Genomic DNA, 23,507 nt, shown 5'->3' with positions numbered 1-23,507 from the left:
GTTGCAGCGGCTAGGTATTTAAACCTGAGGACACACAGTCCTCACCGTATTCTCCTTGAGCTAAGGTCACACAGACCTCGCCCAATCACTCGTGGTAAGTCTTCAGGTGACTTCCAAACCTTCACAAACTCGGTCACTCGTCGATCCACAATTTCCTCTTGGATGCTCTAGACCATGACACCTAACCGTCTGGAAGATGCACAGTCTTCAAAGGTAACAAGCGTCAGATCCATGTAGGATCAATCTCTTCAGTGATGCTCAATCACTTTGGGTATGTAGGTGTTTGGGTTTGGGTTTCCACACTTGATGATTTTCGCTCAAAGTCCTCGGAGGATGGGATGCTCTCAAATGACAAGTGTCAGTTTGTCTTGGAGCAGCCAACCAGCTAGTGGTTGTAGGGGGCGGCTATTTATAGCCTAGGGAGCAGCCCGACATGATAAGACATAAATGCCCTTCAATGATATGACCGTTAGGTGGGTAGATATTTTGGGACAGCTGGCGCGTAGCACAGCAACGGTCGGATATTTGAGGCTCAAATTCCTCAGGGCTATCATGTTCCTCACTTGTAGGCAATCCGCACTGGCGAATTCCTAACTCCTCAGTCAGAACAAATTCCTCATAGACTAGAAGAACTTCATCTCTGTCACTGAAGAAATTGACTGAACTGTATGAGATTTCCAATGGCTTCACTCGAAGGGATTGGTAGGTGTAGGATTTTGAGTTGAGCATCACTTGGAAATTTTTCCTTAGTACTTCCTCGACCCCCTTTAATAGTACGGTGTTTCCTATGACTCAAGAAAGAGAAAATGAAACTACGAAAACAAAAGTCTTCACGCTTCATGTTCCTCGAATGAATACCAAGTCTTCAAGGTCACACCAATTTCTTCACTTTCAAAGTCTTCAGAAAGTCTTCAGAAATCCAAAGTCTTCAGTCGAAGAACTTCATTTTTAGGGGTTGACTTTCTCTGTAAATATCAAACTCCTCATAGACTTATATACATGTGTACACTCACAAACGCATCAGTCCCTTAACCTATAAGTCTTCAATACACCAAAATCACTAAGGGGCACTAGATGCACTTACAATCTCCCCCTTTTTGGTGATTGATGACAATATAGGTTAAGTTTTCAACGGGTATAAACATATGATGTGTAAATACTGATATTGAGGAATTTGATTGCAAGATATAGAAGAACTCCCCCTGAATATGTGCATAGTGAGGAATTTGCTTTTGAAGCAATGCACACTTGAAGAGCAGAATCATGGAGATCTCCCCCTATATCTTATAATTCATACACGCATTTGACATAATATGAAGAATTTGAAATGCATGATGAAATATGGTGACTGATGTAATTCAGCATGCGTGCATTAACATATATGAGGAATAAGCATGCAGAAGAACATAGCAAAAGTATCAGACCACCATAGAGTTTAAGTTTACAACTCGATCCAGCAAAGTCTTCAAAAGAACGAGAGTTGTAACTTAGCAAAAAAACGCCCATATAGGTAGACTCGCTTGAAGACTAACTCAATTTTCTCCCCCTTTGTCATCGAATGGCCAAAAGGATCAAAAAATGAGGACTAACGCCCCTAAAGAATATCATGTTGATGGAGGAGCGCCAGCGTTGTTGGGGTCGGTTGTTGTAGTAGGGCCTGCCGCAGTGTCGTCCAAGTCTTCATGCTCGTCTGTGTCGCGTGATGAAGAATATGAGCTGGACACCAAGGAAAAAACCTTGACCTTCTTGAATTTCTTCGCTGGTGGTGCAGACCAGTCAAAGTCCTCCTTGAGACCCATTTGCTTCAGATCTTCTTCACCATACAGATGTGACAGAATAGCCCAGGTGCGATCGAAGACTTCATGGAGGTAGTAATGGTTTTTCTTCACTGCATTATGTGTAGCATTCATGTTGTGAAGAATAGAGCCAAACTGACGCTTAACCCATTTGTGGTTTCGATCCACCTTCTGGTGAAGACTGAGGAGAAGCTCATGGTCCGTCATCACCCTGGGAGCTGTGGCTTGAGGATTTGGCTTTGAAGCGTGTGCGGCAGAGTCATGAGTGGCAGAGTCATCATTGGTGGATGCAGCTTTGCGAAAGTGACCATCCAATGGACGAATGCCTTCATCAATAATAGCAGGTGCCTTGCCCTTTTCATCAGCTGAGGAATATGTCCGCTTGAGGACTTCAATGGGGGGCAAGTAGCTGAGGTGATTCTGAAAATCAGCCTTGTAGTTGAGTGAAGACCTTGTTCTGAGGAATCTCATAATCCAAGGAGCATAAGGCTTCAACTCAAACAGAGAGAGTGCAACATTTTCCAGAGTCCTCATGAAGAAATCATGGGAGTTGACAGGAATGCCATGCATGATATTGAACAGCAGATTCTTCATGATGCCAACGACTTCATCATCAGTCGAGTCATGGCCTTTGATTGGACTCAATGTCTTCGTCAGAATGCGATAGACAGTTCTTGGCACGTACAGCAATTCCTTCATGAGGAATTTGGTCCTTGGGACTTGACCGGGCTTCATCAACACTTGCATGTAATGAGTAGTGAGTTCAGGTTCATGGTACAGACAACGAGTGCCTTCAAGGGGAGGACTGATTGGCAGGGCATGAAGCAATTCAGAGGCCGGTGCTAAGTGAGTATTTTCAGTCATCCAGTCCAAAACCCAAGAATTGACATCGTCAGCATCTCCTGTGATGTGCAGCGTTGCATAGAACTGAAGAATTAGCTCTTCATTCCAATCAACAATGTCAGAGCAAAAGTTGAGCAGTCCTGCATCATGAAGCACACTGAGGACTGGGGTGAAGCAAGGCAGTGATTCCATGTCCACATGAGGAATATGCTCGTGGTCGAAGACTTTGTCTTTGTTGAAAAGCAGTGAAGAATTGAAATTGGCTTGGCTGGCAGTCCAGAAACGCTTCCTTCTAAGACGAGCAAAGTCATATGGGTTATAGTCGCTGAAGAACACATGCTCGCCGAAGAAGTCATCAGTCTTGAATTTCTGCTTCTTTGAGAAGGGATCCTTTGGCTTGGGCTGAGGAGTATCAGTCAATTGCATCACAACCTCAGGAATCACAATCTTAGGATCCATAGGCTGAGGAATTTCAGGTTCTTCTTCAGTGGCAGCCTGGGTCTTCAATTCTTCATTTACAATGTCACCAGCACTAGTGGCTGGAATCTCTTCATGGACAGACGGTGTGGGGTGCGGTTCTTCAGATCCCATTTGAACAGTAGTCACTGGGGACTGAGGAATTTGTTGCAGAGGTGTGAACAGAGGAGAATTGGGGTGCTGACTTTCCCAAAAGTCATCGTTCATCACTGGAGTAGTGCTTCCAATGTCCACATCCTCTTCTACATCACTCATTTCTTGAACACTAGCCTCTTCAGCAGTGAACTGAGGCATGATCGATGAGATGATTGGGGTTGAAGGGATTGCATCCGCTTCAATTTCTTCATCCAACTGCTCTGACGAAGCAGCAGAAGGAATCTCTTCATCTGATCTGCTTAGGATCACATATTCTTCATAAAAAGGAATGTGTTCCTTTGATGGCATGCTTGATACTGGAACAACATTGATTGGATTTTCCAAAGAACTAGTCAATTTCTTCATCTTCTTCGGAGCTGAAGAATCGGATGAAGTTGATGCTTTCCTTTTCTTCATAGTTGTGCGCTCCGCAGCCTTGGTCTTCTTTGCATCTGATGCAGAAGGAAGAATTGGACTTGGTGTAGGTGCAGGAGGAGTAGAGGGAATTGGCTCATTTACTTCAGGCTCAGTGGTTGAAGCTTCAGCTGGCCTGACAATTTCTTCAGGCGCAACACTAGTGGTTGCCCTGGCAATTTCTTCAGCGGCTGGAATAGAGTCATCAGCCCTGGTACTCCGAGTTTCATCAGCAGCATGATTGTCATCAGCGGTGCTGGCATGATCTTCAGTCGGCTGAGCAGATGCCTCAGCCTGAGGAATTTCTTGTTGCTTTGGGGCTGCAACATTGGAGGTGAATTCATCAGCTAGTTTCAAAAAACGGACCTTGGCTCCCAGCCAATCAGCGCGGTACGCGTCAAATTCATCACTGAGTTTCTTGATCTCAGATTGAATAGTGACAAGTTCTTCAGTTGTCATAGAGACAACTTTTTCTTCAGGAAGCGCTCCTTCTTGTACTGCGCTTTCTTCAACTGTCGGATCACGGGTTCCGGCAAAACCCTCAAGGTTCGAACACTACGGTGCACGCGGAGATTTCCTCCCTACCGATCTACGCCCTAGCTCGCTAAGATCTCGCGGACGAACTCAACGAACTCGCAACACAAAGACGCAAGATTTATACTGGTTCGGGCCACCGTTGTGGTGCAACACCCTACTCCAGTGTGGTGGGGGTGGATTGCCTCTTGGGCTGATGATGAACAGTACAAGGGGAGGAACAGGCTCCTGAGGTTGAGGTGTTCTTGTGCTCTACGAACTAGTGGGTGCAAGGATGGAGTGGATCCAGTCCAAGATGATCTGCCCTACTGTGGTAGCTAGTTCTACTTATATAGGCCCTGGTCCTCTCCCCAAATATTGAGTGGGAAGGGAGCCAACAACGGCCAATTTGAAAGGGGACAGCTAGTACAGCTTATCCTGACAAAAGCGGTCTTCGCCTGCGGAAAGCTCTAGTGATGACGCCGTCTTGGGCTCCATGATGACCTCCATCCTGCCGTCCCGCTGGTCTTGGTCTCGTTGCACCGATATGGAAACCTTTGCCTGATGCCTCGGTACTCCGCGCCTGCGCTTGCCCCCTTAGCACCGAAGAGGAAACAAGGACGCTGCACGCACTGGCGCCCGCCTGATCTTGATCGTCATGGCTCACGTCACGAGAGCCTCACGAGGTTTGCCCCGCCTTGACGTCTCCGCTCCTTGCGAGGCAGCCCGGAAAGGCCGCTCCTGAGGAAGTCTCACGTCATCCGCCTCGCGAGGCTTGGCCCCTCGCGAGGGTCTTGAATGCCTTGTTGATGAAGATGGGTCGTACAGGCCTGCTCGCATAGCCACGCCATGGGCCGTAGGCAGGCAAGTCTAGGGACCCCCGTTCCCAGAACGCCGACATCAACTACCTGGCCTCTTCAAATTTCCATTTTTCTTCCTGAATGAAGGAAGTCAACATATCACTTTGGCCAGGAGTCAACTTGAAGTCAGGCATAGGAGTGTTGGGGTCCTTGTGCCAAAGATCAATGTAATCAAGGATCAATTTTGGATCCAAAAGCAGAGGCACATTTGTGCCTTTGGCTCTAGCGGCCCTGAGCTGCCTGTCCCTAATGATTTCAGCAAGTTCTTCAGCATGAGCTTCGTCTGCATCAGACGGCACTTGAAAGGCGACCTGCTTCTTGTGAAGACTTGGTCGAGAGCCTCGTCCAGCAGTGGCCTTTGTCTTCAGCAGAGTGGGGCCTGTTGAGGAATTTGCTGGAGCTGAAGAACTTCCAGAGGCTCCTGAGGAAATAGAGATGCCAGTTGTCCTTTGGCACGAGGCAATACGCACAGGTGCTGAGGATTTAGACGGAGGAGCTGAGGACTTGGGAGGAGCTGGAGCGGCTTGAGGAATTGGTCGTGAGGGCTTTGAAGAACTTGGACGTGAGGGCATTTCTGAGGAGCTTGGCCGTGAGGGCATAGAAGTTGAAGCACTGGGCTTGTGAGCAGGCTTCTTTGGCATGGCCTTCTTCGGCTTGCTTGCAGAGGCCTCAGCAGTGGCAGCAGCAGCAGCAGAGTCTTCATTAAATTTCCTCACTGCTTCCTTAGCTATTTTGGCTAGTTTGGCCTGGCGCTTAGCCCCTTCATCAGGATAGTCCTCACCACGCTTGAGGCTGGTAGGATCAGCTTCTTGGCCAGGTGCCAATGGAGGTTTTGGGCATGGAGGGTTAAGAGCGAATTTCTTCATGTACTTGGGTGTAACATATCGATATTCCCTCCATTCTCGTGCCCATCTCCTTTCTATCCTTTGTATGTGCACCTTGCACTGATTTTTTTCCTCCTTGCCGTGTTTGGCCTCATCAGGTGTGCAATAGTCCTTGTAAATGTCATCTGGGATTTCGAAAGCAGTGTTGACCTCAGGTCTCTTTCCACCCTTCTGAGGTTTCTTGCCGTCAGCCATTTTCTTCAGCTGAGGAATATGAACAACAGAATTTTCTGAAGAGGTGTGCAACTTTTCTTCAAGGAAGGCTACAAATGAGTTAAATTGATGAGAACCTAGTGATTCAGCAGCGGACATGTGTACCTGTGAATAGAATATAGTTGCGAAGAATTTGGAGAGGTCATATGCGTTCTCAGAAGTTTTTGCAAAAAGAACAAGTTAGAGGAATTTGACCAGATGAGTCTTGAGGAATTTCACTAAGCGTTCTTTGTCTTAGGTTCCAGAGTTGTGCAGATCAAAAATCCACATAATTGAGGAATCTTGAAGAAAAATGTTGCTTAGAGAAACGGATCAAGAACAGATGACATGTGAGGTGTTTAGTGTGTGAAGATTTGAAGAATAAACACCTTTTGAAGATTTTTTAGAAATCATCAGAATCAACAAGGGCAGTAAAAGTAACTTTTAATTACCCTTGATGAAGAACACGACGAACTGCGAAGTGTAGATTTGAAGCTCGTCGGTTCAGATCTTCCACGCCCTAACTTGGCAGAGCAAGACAGCTACGACGGCGGTGGAGTGAAGAAATCCGCGGCCGGCGCGAGTACGACGGCGACGAGTCGAGGCAGTGAAGCTCTTCCTCACTGGCGACGACGGAAGTAGCGGCGGCGCTAGGGTTTGAGAGCTCGAGCGAGGGAGTGAGGTCTAGCGGAGTAAAAACGAAGTGAGGAAGGGGAGGGGTATTTATAGCCGAGGTGAAAAACCACTCGTCCGAAGAAATTGGACGAACGTGCCCCTGACCCTTCTCATTCGCTTGACATGTGTCACCCACATACTGAGAGGTGGCGATCGTGTGTGATCGTGGGTGAATAGATAAGTATTATCGTGGAATGTGGAACGGTTTAGGCGGCAACAGCCGAAAATTCGGATAAGATAAGTTTTAAAGTTCCGTTCGCAAATTCTCCAGCTGACAAGGAAACAGTGAAGATTTTGAACGAGTTTCAAATAGAACGCACATGAAGAATTTGTGAATAGACTGGGTTGAGTTTAGCATAGAGGGGGAAGGGTCCGATCACATTCACTTAGCAAAACAACAACTTGAAGAAATAGCAATAAGTGAATGCTGTAGAGGACATAAACTCATCTATATAACTATAGCCAATGAAGAACAACAGCAGAAAGAGTGAAGACATTGCAAAGTTGAATATAATGAACAACTAAGGAATTTCATAAATGAGGAAAAACTCAAATTGAAGATTTTCAACTTTTGGTGGTGGCGTGACTCACCGTATAAGAATGATGATTCCAGACACCGCGTACAATTGTCGTAGGGTTCTGAGAATCAAATTCGTCGTTAATTTCTTCACACTTAGGGTGTTAGTCTTCATTGATTGAAGAAAAAAGTTTCTTCGCGTGTTGCACATCTAAGTCATCAATTTTGCATAAGTGTTAGGATGAGTGTCCTTTTCAAAGAACATTCGAAGATTCTAGGATATTTAGCTCACACCTCAACTTGCTAAATCTCTTCTCATCCAAGGGCTTTGTGAAGATATTGGCTAGCTGTTCTTCAGTCCTTGCATGCTCAATAGAGATGTCGCCCTTCCATACATAATCACGAAGAAAATGATGACGGATCTGAATGTGCTTTGTCTTCGAGTGTTGAACTGGGTTATTAGCAATCTTGATTGCACTCTCATTGTCATAGTAGAGTGGCACATTCTTCATGTTGACGCCGTAGTCCTTGAGAGTTTGCTTCATCCACAGCAATTGAGCACAGCAAGAACCAGCAGCAATGTACTCAGCTTCAGCAGTAGAGAGTGATAAGCAGTTCTGTTTCTTCGAGGACCAACAGACCAAAGATCGTCCGAGGAAATGGCATGTGCCTGATGTTGACTTGCAGTCCACACGATCACCAGCATAGTCAGAGTCTGAATATCCAATGAGATCAAAAGCCGAGCCCTTGGGGTACCATAATCCAAGTGTTGGTGTGTGAGCTAGATATCGAAGAATATGCTTCACAGCCTTATGGTGTGATTCCTTCGGTGTAGCTTGAAATCAGGCACGCATGCAAACACTAAGCATAATATCTGGCCTAGATGCACATAAATACAATAAAGAGCCAATCATGGAGCGGTATACCTTTTGATCGAAGTCAGCACCGTTTTCATCAGTGCATAGATGGCCATTTGTGGGCATAGGAATTTTGACCCCTTTGCAATCTTGCATGCCGAATTTCCTCAATACGTCCTTGAGGTATTTCTCCTGAGATATGAATATGCCATTGCGCTGTTGACGAATTTGAAGACCTAAGAAGAATTTCAATTCTCCCATCATAGACATTTCATATTCCTCCCTCATCATATAACCAAATTTGTCAGTGTAACGTTGGTCAGTGCATCCAAAGATAATATCATCAACATATATTTGGCACACAAATAATTCACCATCATAAGATTTAGTGAAAAGAGTTGGGTCAAGTGAACCGGGTTTGAAGCCTTTCTTCATGAGGAATTCCTTCAAAGTATCATACCACGCCCGAGGGGCCTACTTGAGGCCATAGAGGGCCTTATTGAGTCTGAAGACTTTGTCGGGATGCTTTGGATAACCTGGGGGTTGAGCAACATATACTTCTTCCTCAAGCTTACCATTGAGGAATGCACTTCTCACATCCATTTGATATAAAGTGATATCATGATGGTTAGCATAAGCAAGTAATAGAAGAATAGCCTCAAGTCTAGCAACAGCTGCAAAAGTTTCATCAAAATCAATTCCTTCAACCTGTGTGTAGCCTTGAGCTACAAGCCGTGCCTTATTCCTCACCACAAGGCCAATTTCATCTTGCTTGTTGCGGTAGATCCACTTTGTGCCAATGATATTGTGCTTGCGAGGATCTGGACATTTGACCAGTTCCCAGACGTTGTTGATCTCGAATTGATGTAGTTCCTCTTGCATAGCTTGAATCCACTTAGGCTCCAGAAATGCTTCATCTACCTTAGTGGGCTCTGAGATAGAGACAAAAGCAAAGTGCCCACAAATGTTAGACAAATGTGAAGCTTTTGAGCGTGTGAGAGGACCTGGAATGTTGACGTCGCTGATGATTTTCTCAATTTGCACTTCGTTTACAACACGAGGATGAGCGGGTTGTCGTTGAGGATTTTGATCAGCATTTTCTTCAGCACCATTTTCTTCAGGTGCATCAACATGACGTTCTTCACGTTCTGGAATAACTTCTTCAGCAGATTCTTTGGTAGGAATAACATCCTCAGTAGCCTTGAACTTGATAGTTTCCTCAGGTGACTGTTCATCTAACACAGAAGGTAGGTGCTCTCTTTGCGAGCCATTAGTTTCATCGAACCGCACATCTACAGTTTCAACAACCTTGTGGTGAACGTTGTTGAAGACTCTGTAGGTGTGCGAGTCATTTTTGTAACCAAGCATAAAACCTTCATGTGCTTTTGGTGCAAATTTAGAATTGTGATGAGGATCTCTAATCCAACATTTAGCACCGAAGAATTTGAAATAACTCACATTGGGTTTCTTGTCGGTGAGGAGTTTGCATGCAGTTTTCTTGAAGAATTTGTGAAGATATACCCTGTTGATGATGTGGCACGCAGTATCAATTGCCTCAATCCAGAAATGATGAGGCGTCTTGTATTCATCAAGCATAGTGCGAGCCATCTCAACAAGAGTCATGTTCTTGCGCTCCACGACGCCATTCTGCTGAGGAGTATAAGGAGCAGATAACTCATGAGTAATACCAAGTTCATCAAGACCAGAATTCTTGAACTCAGTTCCATTATCACTTCTGATGTGCTTGATCTTCACACCAAAGTTGGTTGAAGCCCTCGAGGAAAATCGTTTGAAGACTTCCTGCACTTCATGTTTGTAAGTGACAATATGCACCCATTTGTAACGAGAGTAATCATCACCAATAACAAACCATATAGAGATGCATCATTTGTAACTGCAGAATAATGATTAGGACCAAAGAGATCCATGTGAAGCAATTCAAATGGTCAAGTGGTAGTCATGATAGTCTTCGCTGGATGTTTGGCCTTGGTCATCTTTCCAGCTTCACAGGCTCCGCACAGGTGATCCTTGAGGAATTTGACATTCTCAATGCCAATGACATGCTACTTCTTCGCGAGCGTGTGCAGATTCCTCATGCCATCATGACCAAGTCGTCGATGCCATAGCCAGCCTTCTGAAGCTTTTGCAAGGAGACATATAGCTGGTTATGGTCCTGTAGAGAAATCAACAATATACAGATCTCCTCTCCTAAAGCCTTCGAAGACTTTGGAATTGTCAGCTTCCATGATCACAACACAACGATACTTGCCAAAGATAACAACCATATCAAGATCACAAAGCATTGAGACAGACATGAGGTTGTATCCTAAAGACTCGACAAGCATGACTTTGTCCATGTGTCGATCCTTTGTGATCGCAACCTTACCTAGACCCAATACCTTGCTTTTGCCTTTGTCAGCGAAGAGGATATGCTTTAGATGCGATGGAGATAAGGGAATGTCCATCACGAGATTCTTGAACCAGTCATGTGATTTGTACATCCACTATCGAGGACCCACTCATTTGCTTTGGGTTGATCATCCTGCAGATGAATTAGTGCAACTTACGAACTCATATACTTCATCAGTGAAGAATATGGCATCAATTTCATCAGATCAATTTATCAAGCAATAGAACAGATAAAACAGTATGAGGACGTGAGAAATGAGGATTCATTTTTTCATGATTAGCATGCATCCTATCAGGCACTTTCAGGTCTCCAGCAAATTCTTCATACGTTTGAGCACGTCTGGAGACCTGACCCTGCATAAGAGATTAGTTCCTTTTCTTCACCACTCACATCTGAATGGGTGGCAAAGAGTTCATCACTCTACGAGCTCCATAAGAGAAAGGTGGCATAGATGCCAGTCCACTTTGTTTCACATAAGAGGAGTTAGGGTAAGCATATGAATAAGCAGAGAAATTCTTTGAGGACTTATGAACATAATGGTTTGTAGAATAATGCTCATATTCATAGCCCTTAAATCTTCCCTGCGAAACAGAAGTGTTAGCATGATGATGTTCATATGAGGACTTTGATCCTTTTGAGGATTTTGATCCACGTGAGGAATTTGGTCCGTATGAGGACTTGGATCCATATGAAGAATTTGGTCCATATGAAGATTTTGATCTTTGCTTCCTATTCTTCATAGGTGGTGTCATGATGACATTCATCTGAAGATTTTCAAGGCACCTTTTGGGAACCCAGATTTTCTTCATAGGGGAACCGTTCCTACAGTTAGTGCCAACATATCTAGCAAATAATTCACCATTCTGATTTTTGAACAGTTTATAGTTGGAGTCAAATGACTCATCAGAAGAATGAGGAGATTCACATGTAAAGCCAGATAAAGTAGATGGATCTACTGGAGGTCCCTCTGCAGCAACCCATGAGGTTTTGGGATACTGCTCAGGCTTCTAGTAAGTCCCATCAGCATTGAGTTTCCTTTCGAAGGCAATACCCTCTTTCCTAGGGTTCCTGTTGAGGATCTGCTTTTTAAGCACATCACACAGAGCCTGATGCCCTTTGAGGCTTTTATACATGCCTGTCATGTACAATTCCTTCAGCCCTGCATCATCAGTGATCCTAGCAATGTCCTCAGATGAGGAATTAGTGATAGCAGAGGCAGGTGAAGAATTTGTAACATTAGAAGCACTTGAACATTCAGGTGCAGAATTAGCAGTTTCACGTTCAATGCACTTCAAACATGGAGGAATAAATTCTTCCTGAGCAGCGCTGATTTGTTGAGCAAGTAATGAATCGCGCTCCTTCTGAAGATCTTCATAACTCACCCTTAGCTTTTCAAGACCTTGCTTTCTTTGAAGAAATTCATAAGAAAGCTTCTCATGATCAGATAAGAGAGTGTTATGATGACTTTGAAGGTTGTCAAACTTGGACTGGAGTCTCTGAAGATTTTCAGTCAAGGTTTTAGTGCAATCCATTTCTTCACCCAACATATCATCACTTTTGTCTAGCATGTTTTTAACCTTTTCAAAAGCCTTTTGTTGTTTCACAGCAATCTTAGCAAGTTTAGAGTAGCTAGGCTTGAGGTTTTCATCAGATTCATCCTCACTTGATTCAGAGGAGGGATATTTGAGTACCATGGCACCCTTTGCCTGAAGCAATAGGTGGGGGCGTAGTCATCATTGCCTTCATCAGCCTTGTTGGTGAAGCCATTTTCTTCAGAGTTGAAGATGGACTTGCTGACGAACGCAGTAGCGAGATCTAGGCTCGCCACACCAGATTCTGACTCCTCAGATGCCTCCTCTTCCTCATGTTCCTCAGATTCAGCTTCAGAATCCATTTCCTTGCCAATGAATGCCCGAGCCTTCTTGGAGATGCTCTTCTTGTGAGATGAAGACTTCGAGGATTTTGATGATGAAGACTTGGAAGATTTCTTCTTCTTTGAATCATCAGAACTGTAATCCTTGTATTTCTTCTTCTTTGATTCCTTTTCCCACTGAGGACAATCTTGAATGTAGTGACCAGGTTTCTTGCATTTGTGGCATAGCCTCTTCTTGTAGTCACTGGATGAGGAATCATTGCTCCTTGAGGACTTCTGAAATTTCTTCACGAGCAATGCTAGCTCCTGGCTCAATTCTTTAGGATCACCAAGGCTACTACCAGAATCTTCACCTTCAGATTCAGAGACAGCCTTGTCCTTCAGGGCACGTGATCTGCCATAGCTTGAACCATAGAGATCTCTCTTCTCAGCAAGCTGGAACTCATGAGTGTTTAGCCTCTCGAGGATATCAGCGGGATCGAGTGACTTGTAATCTCCACGTTCTTGTATCCTCAGTGCCAGAGTATCAAATGAAGAATCAAGCAATCTCAGCAATTTCTTCACCACCTCATGGTCGGTGATGTCAGTGGCACCAAGTGTTTGAAGCTCATTTGAGATGTCAGTGAGGCGATCGAAGGTTTGCTGAACATTTTCATTGTCGAGTCTTTTGAAGCGGTTGAAGAGATTGTGAAGAACGTCAACTCGAGAGTCACGTTGTGTTGAGACTCCTTCGTTGACCTTTGACAGCCCATCCAGAAAAGCTTAGCAGTTTCCAAAGCACTCACTCTTCCATACTGCCTTTTGCTCAGATGGCCACATATGATGTTCTTCGCTTGGAATCGAGTTGCTTGAATCTCTTCACGTCAGCAGCGTTCACAGAAGGTGTGACTGAGGGAACACCATTTTTCACAACATACCAGAGATCGTTATCAATTGCCTCAAGATGCATTCGCATCTTATTCTTCCAGTAGGGGTAGTCCGTCCCATCGAAGGTAGGACACCCAGCAGAGACCTTGATCATACCTGCGGTCGACATAACTAAAACTCCAGGCGGTTAAACAAAAATCACACAGAACAAGGGAGTACCTTGCTCTGATACCAATTGAAAGTGCGTTATATCGACAAGAGGCGGGTGAATAGGCGATTTTTATGAATTCTTCATTGAGGAATTTAAGGGTGAGGAAATTCCTAAGCGAAGACTACTTTAGCGGAATAAGTACTCAGATGCAAACATGGCAGAACAAAAACATGGTCATCATGATGAAATGAAAGCAAGCACAGAGTACAGAAAGCGTAAACACATGATATCACAGGATGAAGACAAACAGACTGAAGAAATTGAACTGAGGAAATTGAGAAAGTCTTCAGTCAAAGTCTTCAAACATATATGAACAAGCACACAACAAATGTAATGAGGAAATGGAAGAGTTGAGGAAATAGAACCAGTTGGCTTGGTGAAGATAATGATTTGGTAGACCAGTTCCAACTGTTGTGACAGTTGTACGTCTGGTTAGAGCGGCTAGTATTTAAACCTGAGGACACACAGTCCCGGACACACAGTCCTCACCGTATTCTCCTTGAGCTAAGGTCACACAGACCTCGCCCAATCACTCGTGGTAAGTCTTCAGGTGACTTCCAAACCTTCACAAACTCGGTCACTCGGCGATCCACAATTTCCTCTTGGATGCTCTAGACCATGACGCCTAACCGTCTGGAAGATGCACAGTCTTCAAAGGTAACAAGCATCGGATCCACGCAGGATCAATCTCTTCAGTGATGCTCAATCACTTTGGGTTTGTAGGTGTTTGGGTTTGGGTTTCCTCACTTGATGATTTTCGCTCAAAGTCCTCGAAGGATGGGATGCTCTCAAATGACAAGTGTCAGTTTCTCTCGGAGCAGCCAACCAGCTAGTGGTTGTAGGGGGTGGCTATTTATAGCCTAGGGAGCAGCCCGACATGATAAGACATAAATGCCCTTCAGTGATACGACCGTTAGGTGGGTAGATATTTTGGGACAGCTGTCGCGTAGCATAGCAACGGTCGGATATTTGAGGCTCAAATTCCTCAGGGCTATCATGTTCCTCACTTGTAGGCAATCCGCAAAGGCGAATTTCTAACTCCTCAGTCAGAACAAATTCCTCAGAGACCAAAAGAACCTTGTCTCTGTCACTCAAGAAATTGACTGAACTGTATGAGATTTCCAATGGCTTCACTCGAAGGGATTGGTAGGTGTAGGATTTTGAGTTGAGCATCACTTGGAAAAAAAATTCTTAGTATTTCCTCGACCCCCTTTAACAGTACAGTGTTTCCTATGACTCAAGAAAGAGAAAATGAAACTACGAAAACAAAAGTCTTCACACTTCATGTTCCTCGAATGAATACCAAGTCTTCAAGGCACACCAATTTCTTCACTTTCAAAGTCTTCAGAAAGTCTTCAGAAATCCAAAGTCTTCAGTCGAAGAACTTCCTTTTTAGGGGTCGACTTTCTCTGTAAATATCGAACTCCTCATAGACTTATATACCTGTGTACACTCACAAACGCATCAGTCCCTTAACCTATAAGTCTTCAATACACCAAAATCACTAAGGGGCACTAGATGCACTTACAATCCAGGAGTGGATCACTGGGCAACGGTCAAAGTTATCCTTTGTTACCTAAGAGGAGTAAGGAAATATTTCTCGGTTATGGAGGCGATAAAGAGTTCGTCGCAAATAGTTACGTTGATGCAAGCTTTGACACTCATCCAGATGACTTTAAGTCTCAATCTGGATACATATTGGAAGTGGGAGCAATTAGCTAGAGTAGCTTCGTGCAGACCATTGTAGACATAGAAAATTTGCAAAATACAGATGGATCTGAATGTGGCAGACCCATTGACTAAACTTCTCTTACAAGCAAAACATGATCACACCTTAGTACTCTTTGGGTGTTAATCACATAGCGATGTGAACTAGATTATTGACTCTAGTAAACCCTTTGGGTGTTGGTCACATGGCGATGTGAACTATGGTATTAATCACATACTAGTAAGATGTCCGTGCGTTGCACGGAACAACAAGATGCATGTTGAGATTGAACTGTGCAGGAGTAGGTCTCGTGTCTAACCATATTGATATCTTTATATTCCGTGAGATGTGCAATCCTGCTCCCCAACAAAATTACATTTTTTTGGTTGTGTGCAAAATTTGATGAAGAAAAAAATACTTGTGATGCTTTGTACAAAATTAAACAAAATAAATGCTCCAAGAAGCTTTAAAAAATAGTCAATTTTCGTTTGTCCAGACCACCATTTATGTTATTCCTTCACGAAATCCTACGCACAGCTATCACACTCCAGCATATTTGTCGCCAAAAGAAGTAACATTTTTGAATTTTATTACTATTTTTCTAACTATACTATTCAAAGATGTGTATGTAATCTTAGGAAGTCCATGTCACATATTTCTTCTTCTACTTCTAATTAGAAATGCACACATCCAACTCAAAAATGAATAAATAAGAAATGCACACCAAAATTGGTTTTGCATCTAAACATACTTTTCTTGGAACACATGACATTTTCATGTATCGACACAAATTCAGACTCAAGCTGTAGTATGAATATAATCTGTAGCCTGAACATAATCTTTGTTTGGCTCCATGGGGCTCCTAACTATTCACCTCTTCACAGACTAATTCATAAAGGTGGAAGGAACACCACAACTACTTCTCCACATATAATTACAAGATTATAAGGCGTATATTATCTCTCTAATGGTATCGATGTCGAGATCGTGTTACCAAAAAACATCCCTGAGATAAGGTCTCGGCACTCTAGAGATATGAACATAGCCTAAAATCCAGTACTGAACACTCAATACTTTCTGCAATTTGAGCTCTGTATTTATTTTTTGGCTAGAACTTACAACTTTTGAATTGATAAACTTAGCAACTGGCAACATACCTGAATTTCCTTTTTTTGGATCTTCTGGATCCTCGAGAGGGTAAGCACCAACCAACATCACAGAAAGGGTTATCCCACATCCATGCATAGGTTGTTCAAAGACATAATATTAGTGCTTGAGCAAAAAACATACAGTATCTAAATGATTACTCCTCAAGACCATTCACCACTCATGGCAAGTAAGGTTTTTATGGCCGAGCAAACAGAATTAAGTTATGCAGCAGATGGCAGAGTATGCAGCAGACCGTTTAAATCACAAATAGGATGGATCATAGCTTGCATCATATTCTTTCTTCAGCGTAACTTTAGGACCAATATATGCCAGAGTTCCAACAATTGATTTTGGTTCAGAGTGATGAACCAATGACAGTAGAATAGAAAACAACATGACTTCAAATCATTTAAAAATTTAGTATCCATGAATTTATGTGTTGTGTTGTGTGCAATATACAAAAAGTTCGAGGAAGCCCAAACATCAAGGAAAAAATATAGAATCCAAGATTCATGTGTCGTGCATACATTCTACTACGAACAATCACAATCTCCATCGAGGCAGCTGCCGCCGCCAGATCCAGCAGCCCACGTGGGGAACTACGCTCAATCCAACGGCCAACGCCGCGCTCACCGGCGCCGCGCACAAGCCCGAAAAGCGCCCCGCCGCCGCCATCCCGGGAGCCAGCCAAGCTTCGTCGGTCGGCCCCTCCGGTGACGGCAATACATGGCAGGGAAACTGGCGGCGCTAGGTTTCACAAGTCAGGTGCTTTCCATCTAGAATTGTTTATTGTTCCCTATATTAGAAATGAATGGAGGGGCATTAGTGGACCAGAAATTCTGATGTGCCATATATTGACTGGAAAATTAGACCATGATAACGTTTTCCCACAGCCTTACACCTACAACACTTGAAAATATCCTAATCAAGCATATACGACCATTTCACAGCAGATATAAGTTTTAATGCCCTTACCAGTAGTCTGTGTATTAACATGAACCCCGTCTATCATCACGGCAAAGATATTTTTTTTCTTTTGATCATGAGGAGGAAAATCAATTGAATCCTCCTTCTCCCTTCTTCTACAATTGAAAATTAATTGAATCCCCCTTTGCTGATCAACAAACAATTTGTTCCTAAACATTTCACAAATCACATGTTTAGGAGACCACAATTTAAATCATGAACGGATCTGATACACAACTGTACTCCAAAAATTGACGATTTTTTTGATCTGGTAGGAGAAACACATGACTTACGGGGGGTGAGCGTGGTTGGGGGTGGTCATAGTGGCTCGAGGTAGTTGACACCAGCGTGGCCGGGAACAAGCAGATCGCCCCAGAAAAACTCCTCCGCATCTGCAATGCCCCGGAAAAATTCAGCAACAGCAAACACACCGGTGCAGCCCAAGCTTGTCCTGTTCTAGATCGAGCACTCTCAACACTAAGTCCTCTTCCCAGCACACCCCTTCTTCAACCACCAAACACAGCAGCAGCACAGTATCTCATCCTGCAGCAGCCTTTGGTCCCGCAGCTTCTTCTCCAGCTCCCTCGTCAGGAGAGGAGGGGCGGCTGCCTCACCTCATGGGCCTCGGGCTGCGGGGCAGGACGGCAGGCTGGCGCATCCCACCATGCATGCGACCCTGGGTCACATGCTGGAGGAGAGCCGATCCAGTCGAGCAGGGGGACCGATGCGGCGGCGCTTGCTGTCGGGACATAGGACGCAGGCAGCGGCGATGGACTTGGCGGCGAGGCTGGGCTCTTGCTGGACTGGATCCAGAGCGAGGGAAGTCCGAGAGGCAGCAGAGGAGAGCGGTGACGCGAGATCCAGATGGCAGAGCTCTGTCTACGGTCAGCCATGGCTGCGGGAGCTCCGAGCTCTGTCTACGGGCGGCTATGGTTGCGGGAGCTCTGAGCTCAGGTGGGGATGGATCCTCGCCCAATTCAAATCCGGCTGTCACTGGGAAAGAGAGGGGAGGGTCGGTGGCGAGGAATTTGGGAGCGGTCTAGAAGACTTGGTATCCATTTTGAGAGGAGGAGAATGGACTCCAGCCTGTTTTTTTACCTAAGAAACATCCAGACAATATGGGTTGTCCCTGCTCTAAAATTCTGCCCAAGCAGAGGTTGTTTTTGCAAAAGTGCAAGTGGCACATGGCTTGTCTCAATCTCAGCCATACATTGCCGATCGGATGGCATAGATGACGTGAAGGCAGACACGCCATCATCACCAACTCGCATTTTTATAGGAGTAGAGAAAGATGTGAACTATTGGTGTTAAAACACGTGGCAATGTGAACTAGATTATTGACTCTAGTGCAAGTGGGAGACTGAAGGAAATATGCCCTAGAGGCAATAATAAAGTTGTTATTTTATATTTCCTTATATCACGATAAATGTTTATTATTCATGCTAGAATTATATTAACCAGAAACTTGATACATGTGTGGATACATAGACAAAACACTGTGTCCCTAGTAAACCTCTACTAGACTAGCTCGTTAATCAAAGATGGTTAAGTTTCCTAACCATAGACATGTGTTGTCATTTGATGAACGGGATCACATCATTAGGAGAATGATGTGATGGACAAGACCCACCCGTTAGCTTAGCATGTTGATCATTCAGTTTTATTGCTATTGCTTTCTTCATGTCAAATACATATTCCTTCGACTATGAGATTATGCAACTCCCGGATACCGGAGGAATACCTTGTGTGCTATCAAACGTCACAACGTAACTGGGTGATTATAAAGATGCTCTACAAGTATCTCCGAAGGTGTTTGTTGGTTTGGCATAGATCGAGATTGGGATTTGTCACTCCGAGTATCGGAGAGGTATCTCTGGGCCCTCTCGGTAATGCACATCATAATAAGCCTTGCAAGCAATATGAATAATGAGTTAGTTCCGGGATGATTCATTACGGAACGAGTAAAGAGACTTGCCGGTAACGAGACTGAACTAGGTATGAGGATACCGACGATCGAATCTCGGGCAAGTAACATACCGATGACAAAGGGAATGACGTATGTTGTCATTACGGTTTGACAGATAAAGATCTTCGTAGAATATGTAGGAACCCATATGAGCATCATGTTTCCGCTGTTGGTTATTGATCAGAGATGTGTCTCGGTCATGTCTACATAGTTCTCGAACCCGTAGGGTCCGCACGCTTAACGTTCGATGACGATTTTTATTATGAGTTATGTGTTTTCGTGACCGAAGATTGTTCAGAGTCCCGGATGAGATCACAGACATGACGAGGAGTCTCGAAATGGTCGAGTAGTAAAGATTGATATATTGGACGATAGTATTCGGACACCGGAATGGTTTCGGAGTGTTTCGGATATTTATCGGAGTACCCAGGGGTTACCGGAACCCCGGGGGAAAGTAATGGGCCACATGGGCCATAGGGGAGAGAGAGGCGGCCCACCAGGGGTGGCGCCACCCCCCCCCCCATGGGGAGTCCTAATTGGACAAGGGGAGGGGGCACGGCCCCCCTTTCCTTCTCCCTCTCCCTCTCCTTCCCCCTTTCCCCCTCCAAAAAAGGAAGGGGGATGACTAGGACTAGGAGTCCTAGTGGGTTTCCCCCCACTTGGCGCGCCCCCTAGGGCCGGCCTCCTCCCCTCTCCTCCTTTATATACGGGGGCAGGGGGCTCCCCAAAGCACATCAATTGTTTCTTAGCCGTGTGCGGTGCCCCCTTCCACCGTTTACTCCACCGGTCATATTTGTCGTAGTGCTTAGGCGAAGCCCTGCGCGGATCACATCACCATCACCGTCACCACGCCATCGTGCTAGTGAAACTCTCCCTCGACACTTTGCTGGATCTAGAGTTCGAGGGACGTCATCGAGCTGAACGTGTGCAGAACTCGGAGGTGCCGTACGTTCGGTGCTTGATCGGTTCGATCGCGAAGACGTTCGACTACATCAACCGCGTTAAGCTAACGCTTCCGCTTTCGGTCTACGAGGGTACATGGACACACTATCCCCCTCTCGTTGCTATGCATCTCCTAGATAGATCTTGCGTGATCGTAGTATTTTTTTTGAAATTGCATGCTACGTTCCCCAACATGGAGTCCACGGTGCCATCGACGTGGTCGTGGAGCAGGTACTCGCGAAATACCAAGGAGAAATACCGCTTCCAAGCGGAGTAGGACGCGGTGGATTGATCAAGAACCACCGGAACACACTCATGGATGTTCAGATTGCGAACGAGGGTGACATCTGGACCGGCAAAGGGATTGGAGACAGTGGAGGAGGAGGAATTCATGGCTCGGCGAGGGGAGTAGGGGGTGGCACGGCGCGGGTGGGGCGGCTAGGGTTTGTGGGCGGTGCTAGTTGGGGGGCTGCACGGGTTGGGTGGTGCGGGTTGGGTGGGGCGGCCCGGGTGTAGGGAGGCGGCGCGGGTGGAGGATGGTGGGGAGTGCTGCAGAAGCGGGCGAAGGAGCGGCGGCGACCGACGGCGGCTAAGGGAGACCATGCGGCAGCGGCGGCGGGTGGAAGCGGCGGCGGGTGGGGAAGGGCAAAGGCAACCGGCGGCGGTGGCAGCGGCAGCGGGTGGCGGCGGCAAGTGGCGGAGGCGGGTGGAGGAAGCGGCGGCGCGGCGGCGGCTAGGTCTAGGAATGACTTGCGATAGATACCATGTGGAAGACTAAGGATAGGCTCTGCAACACAATTGCATTGATCCGTGCAATGTGCACGTATATATGATGTATAGGATGGGCCACAACCTCAACTCTACAGGAGAACTAGGAGGTGGGCCCAAGACATAATATACACGCACATTGCATTGATCTGTGCACATGGCACGTATATATGATGTACAGAATGGGGCCACAACCTCAACTCTACAGGAGAATTAGGAGGTGGGCCCAAGACAGAATATACATGCACACAATATATTCAACAGTCCTATCTTGTTTTGTACTCCAAGTTGATCATGTACTTCTATATATATGCCAACGAGGCTCAAGCAATACATCAACAATTTCACCAATCCCTCTATTCCCTTCTAACATGGTATCAGCCTAACCAATCCAAATCCTAGCCGTCGCCCACCGCTTCTGCCCTGCGCGCCGCCCCTGGGGCGGTCGGCCTCCATGACCGCCGTTGGAGGCCGCGCAGCCTGTATTTAGTGTTCGCCCGCCAGTTATGTTGATCGGCTGCCCTAAAGAGTCTTTTCCTGATATGTTGATTGGATTTTCTCTCTCGCCAATCGATTGATCGGTGTTTTGTTTTGCCGCCCGCCATCGTCTGTCGCCTACAACGTGCTTCTGCTCTACCATCTACCATCGGTGTTGACTCATGTCGGCACTTCGCGCCGGGTGCGTACTCTCACAACGCGTCTCCCCTGTACAGCGCGGTCGGACGCGTGCCCTGTTCCCATCCAGGCTAGCTAGCTCTTACGTGCATGCACATGTGCAGCCGCTTGCTGTACGAACACATGCATCATTCTGGACGCTGGATTGTATGGACGCCGCACACAGCACCGATCTACGTCAAGCCGTGCCTTTCCGTCGGATCCTGTGCAGGCTGTTATCGAGTAACACGACTGCGGCCGCTTCAGCGACGCATCCTGGACATAGTACTTGACGCCTGCCATTGCATCGTCGTCGCCACACAACCGGGTTGTTTGAGTGCGCCTGTGCAGGGATCTAAAGAAGATCATTGTAGAGCACATGCGTCTCTCCACCGATCGAGCAATAAATTGTAGTTGCGTCGTCCCTTCGGACCGCAGCATCGTAATTCATGGTTCTTCCCGCGGCTGCATCGACCCGCGCGCTGCAACTGCGTCGCCCCTTCGGGCCGTAGTGTCGTGGCCCGCGATCCACCGCCGTCCCGAGGTCATCCGCTCCAGGTCGTCCTCATGACTGCATCGACCCGCGCGCTGCCGCTGCATCGCCCCATCGGGCTGTAGCGAGCATGGCATGCGGTCCTTGTCGCCTCCCTGTGGTTCTCCCCGCGTCTGCACCGACCCGCATGCTGCCGCTGCGTCGACCCTTCAGGCCATAATGCCGCGACCTGCGGTCCACCGCCACCCCGAGGCCATCCGCTCCAGGGCATCCTCGTGGATGCATCGACCCTCGTGCTGCCACTGCATCGCCCCCATCGGGCCGAAGCGACCATGGCACGCGGTCCCTACCGCCGCCCTGAGGTTTTCCCCACCGTCGTCCCGACCCGCGCGCTGCCGCTGCATCGCCCCTTCGGGGCGTAGCGCCACCACACGCGGTCCACTTCGCCGTCCACGCGCGTTGACTTTTGTGTGGTATGCGCCGCGCCGCCTTCCTAGGCGGGAACGCCACCTTCCGCGCCGGTCTTCGTCACGTTGTCGGGTTCTTCCTCGCCTACTTCGAGCACCGTTGCCGCGAGCCACCGCCGATCGAGCAACGGTTTTCATATTGTTTGCACAAAAGAAATAAAATCATGTTTCTTTGCACGTATGATCTGATATGTTTTGTTCGTTTATGATCTGAGCCTGCTCTGAACCTGTAGTCTGATATAATCCGCATTCGAACCCACATCCGGTCATCCTCCACTCCACCCTGAATCCGATAAAAATATATGATAGAGATATGCTATCAACATTATCTGAGCTAATCCTAACAGTTTGCATCCCTATTTGCAGGCGTCCGGACCATTGCCACGCCGCGCTTAACAGACCTGGCCCACCCTAAAACCCTCCCTCGCCTGCACGCGTTCCTGCCCGTAGCCAGCTGCCCACACTCATGCCACTTTACAATGGTCGCTCCACATTGACGCCGGCCCAGAGCAGACGTTGTTCGAGATATGCCCTAGAGTCAATCATGTATGATGATATTTTCTATGTGCTTATGAATAAAGATAGTCTTTGGACATTGTCAATGATGTGTATTAGGAAGTACATGACTTTTTTACGGGACTATGCATTGTATGATGACTGTCTTAAAAGTTTCCTAGTCGAAAGGGTTGTGTGGACGTGCAGGCGACTAGACTAGCATATGACATGGTGGATGGCTTGGTCTCACTGGCTATGAAGCATTGGATGCTAACCGGATAATATGGACTTGGAAGGATCTGGTCGGATTCGACATAGTCGGATCCGAGTCGAGACAAGGTCCGAGTAGGACAAACCCAACTATGAGACGCAGCG

General features: G+C 46.3%; 1 long non-coding RNA gene across 2 annotated transcripts; it reads right to left on the bottom strand.

Annotated features, from left to right (window-relative positions):
- Nucleotides 1–15,041: 15,041 nt before the first annotated feature.
- Nucleotides 15,042–18,428, bottom strand: LOC123053051 (uncharacterized). 2 transcript variants are annotated; one of them, XR_006425320.1, is made up of 4 exons: nt 17,641–18,428; nt 17,357–17,517; nt 16,390–17,177; nt 15,042–15,100 (listed from the first exon to the last, which is right to left on the bottom strand). It is a non-coding gene; the product is annotated as an uncharacterized lncRNA (long non-coding RNA). The 2 variants fall into 2 exon arrangements; XR_006425319.1 differs by lacking the exon at nt 15,042–15,100 and having other exon boundaries at nt 15,275–17,177.
- Between the last annotated feature and the right edge of the window lie 5,079 nt (nt 18,429–23,507).

The sequence above is a fragment of the Triticum aestivum genome, chromosome 2D (genome assembly GCF_018294505.1).
Source record: "Triticum aestivum cultivar Chinese Spring chromosome 2D, IWGSC CS RefSeq v2.1, whole genome shotgun sequence".
NCBI classification, from domain to species: Eukaryota; Viridiplantae; Streptophyta; class Magnoliopsida; order Poales; family Poaceae; genus Triticum; species Triticum aestivum.
This window is presented reverse-complemented; position numbering and strand designations above follow the sequence as displayed.